The following is a 9,852-nucleotide window of genomic DNA, read 5'->3' as shown; positions in this document are numbered from 1 at the left end:
AGATCTTCCTGGGAAAGCTGAAGAGAGGGGGTGGGGGGAGCGTCTAGGTGAACAGAGAGCTCCAGCCACCACCACTGCCCCCCACCGCCCCCCTACACACAGCATCACACTGACTCCTGGACTGCACCTCATGCTCTCACCAGAGAATCTGAAACACATGCTTTCCTAATCAGTGCATTTGGAAAAAAGAATACCCATTGACATTCTCCTCCTTTCCTTCCTGCCAATGAGCAGCAGAAATGCCTCCAACATAAAGAAAAGATTTCTAATTTTTTTCATTTTGCCCGTCTAAGAGTTGAATTTCCCCTCTTAGAGGAAATTCCTCCTACTTTGGATTAGCCTGACCCAGAGTAGCTGCAGGATGCTGCATTTGCATGCCGCAATTCTATTGGCTGAAGCCAGCTGGCAAGGGGTGTGGAGTAATTGTCAGCCTCTTCAGAAGGAGTTAACATGTTATGAGCTTGCAAGTCAGGAGGTAACAGCTTGCTTACAAGGCAGCTTTGCCCAAGATGTGTCCTGGCTCTGGAAGGTTAAGGTGGAGGTGGCTTCAGACAGCTGTGGGACCTCTGCCCATATTTTTTTGTTTTCCCCAAAAGCCAGTAAAAAAAAAAAAAAAAGCTAACTCTGCTGACATTCCACAAGGATGAGTCTTGTTTATCCCTAGGCACAGCGGTACCCGCCAAAAAACTGCTAATCCGTTTTCCCTTTACTGGAGAGACTGAGTCAGGACTCAGGGGGGCTATTCTCACCTCTCAGACAGCCCTTTCTGGCCCTCCTCTGACTTTGTGCAGACTGAGAAGAGCTGAGCTCAGCCAAGCCAAAACCCTGAGGTTGAGCCTGAAAAAGCCCAGGCAGCCCCACAGGCCATGCTCTCGAGCATCTTTGCCAGGCGCTGCTGCCCAGGAGATGGGCAGGAGCAAGATCTCACCAGCGGGCAGGTCCTGACCTTCATGGGAGACTCCAGTCCTTTGCTTTGGACACCAGCAACCCCCCTCACCACCTCTAGCCACCCTCGAGAGAAGAGGAAACCACCAGCAGCCCCTCACATACAAGGTTCACATCCTCAGTCTTTTCCGACTCACTGCCCAACCCATGACTATATTAACCAGGTAGTTTATTTTCTGTACTCTGATGCTTTGACATCTGGGGTGACCGCCCCTCCCAGGGGCGGCCAATTCCTGGAAGTAGTAAACCACTCACCCACCAGTGCACCTTTCAAATGCAAACCAACCAATTCAATCAACCAAACTAATTAACCAATCTAATTCCATTAACCAATCGGATTTGAGGGTGCCCACACCCTCAACCATCTCCTTTATCAGGCGCTCACATTCCGGATCACTAGCCACCTGCCCTAATCATCCCACGGCCAGGTACCAGCCAACTGGAGACACCCTTGTGCCCCAGAGACCACTGAGATTATTCAAACTAGCCAATCCTAAACCTGTTTAACCTGCCTCATCTGTCCCTTCCCACAGAAACCACAATAATGGCTCTTGCCCACAATCTCCCCTTTGCCTCCGCCTCCAACACTAGTGCTTCCCAGTGCGGCCCACCCCCCCGCCACCCCCCATACAGTGGTGTGCATCCCTCTTGAGATCTATGAATATAACCAACTACCTTTTCAGTGGTAGTCATCTCCTCATCCGCTGGCCCTGCCATACCTAAATAATAATAAAACCTACATTTTTAAACAGTGACCTCAGACCTCAGCTCCCACCAGCTTCTGAAACTGTCCTCACCCGGTGACCACCTTGCTGCTAAATCTAATGAATGAGTTTTAGTCTTTACTTGACACCACTGACCACTTGCCCATTTCTGGGGTGTGGCTCTCTCCTGGCTCTCCTATCCCTCTGGCACTCTTTCTCACACTCCTTTGTGGCTTAAACACCAGTGCTCCTTCAGGTCCTGTCCTGGGTTTCGCTTTCTTCTAGGACTACAATGCCCTCTGGGCGCTCATTACCACCTATTTGCCGACACCTACTAGATATCTGCCCTCCACTCAGACCTTGCTCCTCAGCCCCAACCTGGACCTCTGCACTGCGTGTCCCACAGGACCTCAGACTCAACATGGCTGACATTGAACTCATGATCTTTTGCCCCAAAGCTGCCTCATCTCTTCTCTTCTTTCAGAGCAACCACACCAAAAACCTGGGAATTCCTGCAAGACCTCACCAAACACACCTATGAAGTGCCCGTGTGCTGTGAATTCTCCCATGTGGGTCTCCCTCATCTGTCCCACCTCCTCCATCTCCACTGCTCCTGCCCCATTTCAGGCCCTCACCCAGCCACATCTCAGGCACCATCCCTCCCCTCCCCCTGCCCACTCCATGTGTGAACCACACAGAACTTCAGAATGTGCTGTTCCCCAGACACAGTTCACGCTTCCATGCCTTTGTTTCTGAGACTCCCTCTGTTGGAAATGCCTTTCTTCTTCTTTCCAGAAAAACAATCACTACTTTCTCCCAAACTCTCCTTAGAATTTTCTCCCTTTTTTGCCTGACAAACAGCACCGACGATACTTGATTGCTCTTATTTCTTTATACGTTCATTCAAAAATATTTATTAAGAATCTACTTTGAGCTAGGACCTGGAGGCCCTAGAGATACAACAGTAAATAAGGCAGACACAGACCCTGACCTCAAGGAAGTGTCTATCACACCGCCCTGTTCCCCCAGAAGCTGCCTTCTGCCTCTCTACCTCTGCTCTGAACCCACTACAAGACGAAAGGACCAGCTGAGCAGGAGACGCTCCATGTGGCCCTCTGTTAATCCCCTACACTGCCCCAGAGTAATCTTTTGAAGGAATGCATCTCTCTGGCCATTCCGCACCCTTCCGATAAAACTTTGATGACCTCACGTTACCCACGTTCCTCAACTGGGTCTTCCCCGTTTCGCCAGTGACCCCTCTCAACATTCATTGCCACAGGCAACCCCAAACCACCTGTATTTTCCCACATCCGCTTTGCTTTGCTTTGTCTCTATGCCTTTGTTCATGCCCTCTCCTTCACCTTAAATGCCCTTCCTTCTCTTCACCTGGTTTATTTGTTATCTACTGCTGTGTAACAAACCACTTGGGCTAGTAACTAAAGGCAACAACCATTCTGTGAGTTAGCAGTTTGGCCAGGGGTCAGCTGGGACGGCTCATCAGTACTCCATATGGACTTACAGGGCTCACCCATGCATTTGTGGTCAGTTGACAGGTGGACAGGGGCTGGACGATCCTAGAACGTCTCACTCAATACCTGGCAATTCGGTGGGGCTGTTAACTGGAGCATTTCAGTTCAGGTCTCTCCATGCGGCTAGCTTGGGCTTCCTCAAGTGGCAGCTGGGTTCTAAGAAGCAAGCCCTCTTCCCTTTTATGGCCATCGCTGAAGTGCCAGCGGCCAAAATGAAGTTCAGTCCCTTTGTGACTTCTGACTGATGGAAAACTGGAAAAGGAATTTCAGTGCACCTTCCCACATTCACAAGAAGATTATGTCTTCCCCTCTTTCTAAAGAGCTGAGACAGAAGTACAATGTTCGATCCATGCCCATCCGAAAGGACGATGAAGTTCAGGTTGTACGAGGGCACTACAAAGGGCAGCAAATTGGCAGAGTAGTCCAGGTTTACAGGAAGAAATATGTCATCTGCAATGAACAAGTGCAGTGGGAGAAGGCTAATGGCACGACTGTCCGTGTGGGCATTCACTCCAGCAAGGTGGCTATCACCAGACTAAAACTGGACAAAGACCGCAAAAAGATCCTCAAATGTAAAGCCAAATCTTGCCAAGCAGGAAAGGAAAAGGGCAAATATAAGGAAGAAACAATTGAGAAGATGCAGGAATAAAGTAATCTTGTATACAACTTTCATTAAAAACTGTTAAAATGAAAACAAAAAAAAGCAGCAGCAGCAAGCCGTAATGCACAAGCATTTATGAAGTTTCTGCCTGATCACATTTGCTCAAATCCCATTGGCCAAAGTATGTCATATAGCTGAGCCCAGAATCAATATGGAAGAGGCGTGACTCCCTGGGGAGCCATTAAGGTAGCAATCTACCATAGTCTGCCCTCTACCCCTAATGATGCACAGCCTTCCCACATGTGAAATATACACCCCCTACCAAAACACCCAAAGTAGTATCCAATCATGACACCAGGCTCAAAGTCCTTGATCTCATAACATGCAGCAGGTCTGGATGTGGCTGAATCTCCTGGGGTACAACTCCTCGGGTGTGGCTCCTTTTGATCCAGAAGCCTGTGAGCTAACAAGACAAGAAATCTCCCCACGTGCCCAGCATACAATGGTATCACGTACAGGATAACCTCAATAGATGCTCCCCTTAAAAGGGAGAGAGGGGCTTCCCTGGTGGCGCAGTGGTTAAGAATCCGCCTGCCAATGCAGAAGACACGGGTTCGAGCCCTGGTCTGGGAAGATCCCACATGCCGCGGAGCAACTAGGCCCGTGAGCCACAATTACTGAGCCTGCGCGTCTGGAGCCTGTGCTCCACAACAAGAGAGGCCGCGATAGTGAGAGGCCCGCGCACCGCGATGAAGAGTGGCCCCCGCTTGCCGCAACTAGAGAAAAGCCGTCGCACAGAAACAAAGACCCAACACAGCCAAAAATAATTAATTAATTAAAAAATAAATAAATAAAATCAAGCAGAATAAATAAAATTGGTTACTTAAACCAGAAATAAACAAAAGCACAATTTAAAAAAAAAAAAAAAAAGGGAGAGAAACAGGAGGCACGTAGCAATCATGGAATTCAAAGCCATTCTGGAATCCAGCCAGGCACTATTATCAGGACCTCTACTCCAGAAGCAGGGAATGTTACTTGAATAGAGCTCAGTTCCCCTTGGCTTCTAGTTATATCCTCTGGGCTCTTGGTTCTGCCCTCCGAGAGGATTTTCTTTTCCATAAAAAAAGGCCTGTGTGAATATTGGCCAGCTTACTGCCCATAGACAGTTGGGGGGCCCAAGGCGTCTTTTCATTTTTAACTATGTCATTCCCTTTGAGTCCAAACTGATAGAGTTTTTGTTTGTTTGTTTGTTTTTTAAATTTTAATCAAGTCCAATTTATTTATTTATTTTTATTTTTATTTTTTTTTTGATAAAGTTTTTGCCAATACAATACTCTTTAAAACTTTATGGGTTTTCTGTGAGTATTATTGGGTTCACTTTGTGCACCAAAAGTCACATGCATAATTAGTTTCAAGGAGACTCTATTTCTGCTATGGGACAGCATCCTTAATTTTCTCAGAAACACTTTTGTTTAACTGAGAAGGTCTACTAAGCACCATCTTAAATCTTCCTGGGGTCTGAACAAAGTTTCTACAATCATATGCTTGATTTAATCTTTACCCTTAGGCTAGTTCTCACTTTGAGAATCTATTGCCTGCTGGAGAGACTGGAAATGAGACCAGTTTTCTTTTCCATCTCAGCAAACTGGACAGATCCTCATTTAGCTCATCTCTCTTATAATACCTTATCATGCCAGCTAGAAGCACCCAAATGACACTTTCAGCATTCTGTCTCTAGATCCCTTTAGCTAAATCCACAAATTCAGTAGGTGCATTTTCTGTTACCAAAAGCAACGTTTTTGCCAATTGTTTCTCCACCGTATAACATGAGTCACCCGTGGTCCAGCCTCCAAGCAGTTTCCTTACTGCTTTCCCAGCCTCTCCCACCAGTTCATTCACAGCCCCTCCAGCCTGCACCACAGCCTCCTTGCTGCTTATCATGCAAACCTTTGCCCACCACCCAGTTCCAAAGCCACTGCCCCATGTTTAGGTTTTTTTTTTTTTTTTAATAATCATTCTAGGAGCACAGGAGGTACTGAGCACTTCTTTTTTTTTTTTAATTTATTTTTGGCTGTGTTGGGTCTTCGTTTCTGTGCGAGGGCTTTCTCTAGTTGTGGCAAGCGGGGGCCACTCTTCATCGCGGTGCGCGGGCGTCTCACTATCACAGCCTCTCTTGTTGCGGAGCACAGGCTCCAGACGCACAGGCTCAGTAGTTGTGGCTCACGGGTCTAGTTGCTCCGCGGCATGTGGGATCTTCCCAGACCAGGGCGCGAACCCGTGTCCCCTGCATTAGCAGGCAGATTCTCAACCACTGCGCCACCAGGGAAGCCCCCATGTTTAGGTTTTTAAAGCATGTTTAGGTACCACACTTCTAGGTACCAATTTATGTATCAGGTACCTATCGCTACATAACAAATCATGTAAAACAACAGCTTCAAACAACCACCGTTTTATTAAGTTCATGGATTCTGTGGATCAGGAATTCAGACTTGTCTCTGTCCCGCAATATCTGGGGCCTCAGCTTGAAAACTCGAACAGTTAGGCGGACAACTCAAACAGCTTGGGGCTGGATTGTCTGCAAGCTTCTTTATCTGCATGACTGGAGCCTGGGCTGAAAAGACTCTGAAAGCTAGGTTCACCTGGGTCTAGAGTGTTTACATGATGCCTCTCCACAGGACGGGGGCTTCAACAGCATAGCCTCAGGGTCGTCAGACATCGCATATGGCGGTTCCAAGAGCAAGTGTCCCAGAAAACAAAGTAAAAGCTATATGGCCTTTCTAAGACCTCAATTCAAAAGTCTTTTAGCATCACTTCTGCCATATTCTATCAGTAGGAGCAGTCACAAATCCATTAAGACTCAGGTGGGACACAGACTTCACTTCTTGAGAAAGGAAGATCAAAGAATTTCTATCCAGGTTTTAAAACCACCTTAGTAGGCTTATTGGGGATGGTTCATTTCTGTTCTTGGTGGCATCAGTTAGGATTACACATGTGTTTGTGATCACGTGGCAGGTTAACTGGGGGCTAGCTGATCCCAAATGGTGGTTGATACAAACTGAGGCACCTCAGTTCTCTACGTGGTTGCTCAAACTTTCTCACGTGGCAACTGAATTCCAAGAAGGCAAGTCCCAACATACAAACACTTATCAAGCTTCTGCTTGCATCTCATTTGCTGACAGCCCATTGGCCAAAGCAAGGCACATGGCCAAGTCCAGAGTCAATGAAGATGGAGATCACATGAGGGCATGGATATCAGGATACATGATTCATTGGAGGTCAGTACTATAACAATCTACTACACCTGGGTAACTCCCATTTTTCTTTAAAGACTCAATTCATGCCTCCCCTCTTCCAACAAGGCCCCTCTTGACAGACTGGGTCATTAGTTGTCCCTTCTTTGAGCTGCCACAATACTTTACACACATCTCTACCTCTGCACTTACCCTATTGTTTTCTAACTATCTATTTACCATTTTCATCTCCCCCACTGGACAAGCCTTTGAAGGCAGACTGTGCTCTATTGATCTTTGTATTCCCAGGGTCTAGCCCTGTGTCTAGAACATTGTGCCTAACAATAATGTCTTTCAGGACTTCCCTGATGGCACAGTGGTTAAGAATCCGCCTGCCACTGCAAGGGACATGGGTTCGAGCCCTGGTCCGGGAAGATCCCACATGCTGTGGAGCAACTAAGCCCGTGTGCCACAACTACTGAGCCTGCGTGCCACAACTACTGAAGCTCACGCACCTAGAGCCTATGCTCCACAACGAGAGAAGCCACTGCAATGAGAAGCCCACGCACTACAACGAAGAGTAGCCCCTGCTCACCACAACTAGAGAAAGCCCACACGCAGCAACGAAGACCCAAAGCAGCCAAAAATAAATAAATAAATAGTTTTAAAAGTAAAAAATGTCTTTTAATTATTTGATTAGTTAAACATTCATGAATAAACCTTCTTAAATAAATGTTGGAAGTGTTATCTCCATTGGTGCTTTGACCTCTCACCCTCTGCCCTGCATTCTAAGAGAAACTTCTCTTTTTTGTCATACTCTCCAACCAAACATGCAGTTCTTCGGGGAGAGACCTCACTCAAGGAGTTGACCTCAACTAGAGATTAAGAGAGGCAGCAGAGGGTCAAGCAGTGGTTCCAAGATTTTTCAATTTCATAGACTACTCATATTTCCAAAGAAGTTTGAGGAGCAACAGAAAGTTACCACTTTTCTTTTTGTGCCTAGAAGGGACATTAAAAACACACCATCTACGACCATCAGTTCAAAAAAGTGGAAAGGTATAACCTTAGAATGAAAAAATAGACCATTGCAAGGAAGGGCCGGTATGTGGCCTCAATTCGCCCAAAATTAGGGCTCAACAGCTGTCTTAACATGTGATCCAATTGGGAGGGTCTCAAGTGGCCTAACCGCAAATTCTCCTTCCCAATTATCAGTTTCTGCTGATAAGTTCTTCTGGTCAATTAACCCTCCTTTTCACAGGGACCAGGCATAATCCCTGCTTATCCCTGAGAATCAGGCTTCCGTTCCCTGCCAGCCCACAGAATTATTCAGACAAGCCAATCATATCCTCCTGTGGGAAATGAGCATTCCACCCTTTGGATACAACAAAGCCTGCCTCTCACAGCTCCTGCTTTTTCACTGTTTCTGAGTGCAGCTCCTGAGTGGCAGTGCCTGGAATGTGGTGTCTTCCTCCGGGCTGTAAGTACAGGTGACTAATAAACTGCTGTCAATCACATCTGTCCAGTGTCAGGTGTCATGTGTTCAACCATCTCCAAAACCCTAGGGTGGGAATCTGGGAATCCTCCCTTATCAACAGAGTGAATAGGAGGTGATCAAAAGAAAGCAGCAACCTGACAGCTATGTTCAGAGTACCCCACGTTGTCCTTGTTTTTCTCATTTCACCATGCACCAGTGAAGTCAGTCTAGCAGAAGTCTGCAGACCCACCCTGGGAGCAGTGGAGAGCACTGTACATGGAGTCAGGAGATCTGGGATCTAGCTAGTCTTGCCTGTGCTCCAAAATATTTGTCTGACCTTTGACAAATCATTATCCTTTGTGGGCCTCATTTTCCAGCTATAAAATGATGAGATGGCTTCTGCCACCTCTGTGATTAAAAAGACAATCTGATGAAATAGGGAAATAAAAAGAGTGAATGGCTGGTAGTCCCTTGGTTATCCTAAAGGAATGTGCATTTTTATTACTTTTTGGTTTGCTTTTTATATTTATTTATTTATTTGGTTGTGCCGGGTCTTAGTTGTGGCAGGTGGGCTCCTTAGTTGTGGCACACGAACTCTTAGTTGCAGCATGCATGTGGGATCTAGTTCCCTGACCAGGGATCGGACCCGGGCCCCCTGCACTGGGAGCACAGAGTCTTAACCACTGCGCCACCAGGGAAGTCCCAGAATGTGCATTTTTAGAGGAGTATTTACTCCATGTGTCTCTAGATGGGGCAACTGGAGATGACGGGAGAGGAAAGATCTAAGGGACCAACAGGGCAGCCACAGCCTGCCAGTAAATCTTGCCTTGGGTGGATTCCTCTAAACCCTTCCTGCTTTCAGCACTCCTATCCTGTGCCATTAGCAAATGGGAGTTTTAAATCTCCTCCCCATCACCACCCTGTGTTCCATCCCAGCCCCTAAATGTTTCATTTGAGCCATTAACTCCATCCAGCCGGAGACCTTGTTCTAGCTGACACACAATTGCCACACCCTCTAGAGTCCACACTCCCCACCCCTTCCTGAAGTAAAGTGCTTGGGGACCCAGAAAATAGGCCAGGTCCTCATAAACTTATCAAAATAGCACAGCTAGGCCTTCCAACCAGCAACACTCAGAGACTGGGCCATAGAGTGGAAAACAGAGCATCCAGGGTCTTGTCCAGACAGAGCCCAGATATCTCCGGTAGTTAAGGGGCCTCTGGGTATCCTCATGTCTTGCCAAAAAAAGTAACCATCTCCAGCCCCATCTGTGTGTGTGTGTGTGTTCCGGTGTGGGGTGGGGGGAGCGGTTAGGCTGAAGCTAAAGCAACTAAAGCAACTAAAGCAACTGTGCTCTGATAGGAAAGATCC

The 9,852-nt window shown here is 47.1% G+C and overlaps 1 pseudogene; it reads left to right on the top strand.

The window, feature by feature from the left end:
• The first annotated feature begins 3,390 nt into the window (after positions 1 to 3,390).
• On the top strand, positions 3,391 to 3,827 carry LOC103000077 (60S ribosomal protein L26-like; annotated as a pseudogene).
• The last annotated feature ends 6,025 nt before the right edge of the window (positions 3,828 to 9,852 follow it).

Source organism: Balaenoptera acutorostrata, chromosome 9, assembly GCF_949987535.1.
Source record: "Balaenoptera acutorostrata chromosome 9, mBalAcu1.1, whole genome shotgun sequence".
Lineage (NCBI taxonomy): Eukaryota > Metazoa > Chordata > Mammalia > Artiodactyla > Balaenopteridae > Balaenoptera > Balaenoptera acutorostrata.
Note: the sequence above shows the minus strand (reverse complement) of the source record. Positions and strands in the feature narration are given on the sequence as shown.